This window comes from Cervus elaphus, chromosome 29 (genome assembly GCF_910594005.1).
Source record: "Cervus elaphus chromosome 29, mCerEla1.1, whole genome shotgun sequence".
Taxonomy (NCBI): domain Eukaryota; kingdom Metazoa; phylum Chordata; class Mammalia; order Artiodactyla; family Cervidae; genus Cervus; species Cervus elaphus.
The window spans coordinates 31,226,762-31,228,530 of record NC_057843.1 but is presented as its reverse complement, the minus strand read 5'-3'; the positions used below and the strand labels follow the sequence as shown (position 1 = coordinate 31,228,530).

General features: G+C 48.3%; 1 pseudogene; it reads left to right on the top strand.

The window, feature by feature from the left end:
• The first annotated feature begins 325 nt into the window (after positions 1–325).
• Positions 326–1,500, top strand: LOC122686201 (annotated as a pseudogene).
• The last annotated feature ends 269 nt before the right edge of the window (positions 1,501–1,769 follow it).

Below are 1,769 nucleotides of genomic sequence, written 5' to 3'. Positions count from 1 at the left end.
ATGGACCTAGATATTATCATACAGAGTGAAATAAGTCAGAGAGACAAATACCATATAACACTTACATGTGGAATCTAAAATATGACACAGATGAACTTATCTATGAACAGACTCACAGAAACAGAGAATAGACTTGTGGTTATGAGGGGCTGGGGATAGGGGAGGGGTATATTGGGAGTTTGGGATTAGCAGATGCAAAGTATTATATACAGAATGGATAAATGATGATGTCCTACTATATAGCACAAGGAACTCTACTGAATATTCTGTGATAAACCATAATGGAAAATAATACAAGCTCTACCGGTAGCTTCCAACAGGCAGGATGTCTCACAGGGAGTTCTCTGCTCCCAGGCACAGGTCCCTGGGCTTCCTGCCTCAGAAGCACATCAGCCAGCACCATGGGAAGGTGAGGAGCTTCCCCAAGGATGACTCTTCCAAGCCCCTGCACCTCACCACCTTCCTCGGCTACAGGCTGGCATGACCCACATTGAGAAGGAAGTCAATAGGCCAGGGTCCAAAGTGAACAAGAAGGAAGTTGTGGAGGCTGTGACCATCATGGAAACTCCACCATGTTGACTGGGGCATCATGGTCTATGTGGAAACACCCCAAGGCCTCTGGACCTTTAAGACCATCTTTGCTGAGCATATCAGTGATGAGTGCAAAAGGAGCTTCTATAAGAATTGGCATAAATCTAAGAAGAAGGCCTTCACCAAATACTGCAAGAAGTGGCAGGACGTAGATGGCAAGAAGCAACTTGGGAGGCACTTCAGTAGCATGAAGAAGTACTGCCAGGTCATCCATGTTATCACCCACACCCAGATGCTCCTGCTTCCTTTGTGCCAGAAAAAGGCCCACCTCATGGAGATTCAGGTGAATGGAGGCACTGTGGCTGAAAAAGTGGACTGGGCCCATGAGAGGTTAGAGCAGCAGGTCCCTGTGAACCAAGTGTTTGGCCAGGATGAGACGACTGAGGTCATTGGGGTGACCAAGGGCAAAGACTACAAAGGGGTCACCAGCTGTTGGCACATTAAGAAGTTGCCCCATAAGATGCACTGAGGGTTGTGCAAGGTTGCCTGTATTGGGGCATGGCATCCTGCCCGGGTGACCTTCTCTGTGGCTTGGGCTGGGCAGGAAGGATACCATCACCACACTGAGGTCAACAAGATCTACAAGATTGGCCAGGGCTACCTCATCAAGGATGGCAAACTGATCAAGAAAAATGCCTCTACTGATTATGATCTGTCTGACAAGAGCATCAACCCTCTAGGTGACTTCGTCCACCACGGTGAAGTGACCAATGACTTTGTCATGCGCAAAGGCTGTGTGGTGGGAACCAAGTAGCAAGTGCTCACTCTGAGCAAGTCCTAGAGATCGAACTCAAGTTTAATGACACCACCTCCAAATTTGGCCATGGCGGCTTCCAGACTGTGGAGGAAAAGAAAGCCTTCACGGGGCCACCTGACAAGGACTGAATTGCAAAGGAAGAAGGGGCCTAATGAAACAGATTGTACAGCTGGTAGAATCTCAATAAAATAATTTTCCAGTGGGGAGGGGGAAGAAAATAATATGAAAAAGTATATATGTCAGTCAATCAGTTCAGTCACTCAGTCGTGTCCAACTCTTCGTGACCCCATGAATCGCAGCAGCCAGGCCTCCCTGTCCATCATCAACTCCCGGAGTTCACCCAAACCCATGTCCATTGAGTCCATGATGCCATCCAGCCATCTCATCCTCTGTCTTCCCCTTCTCCTCCTGCCCCCAATCC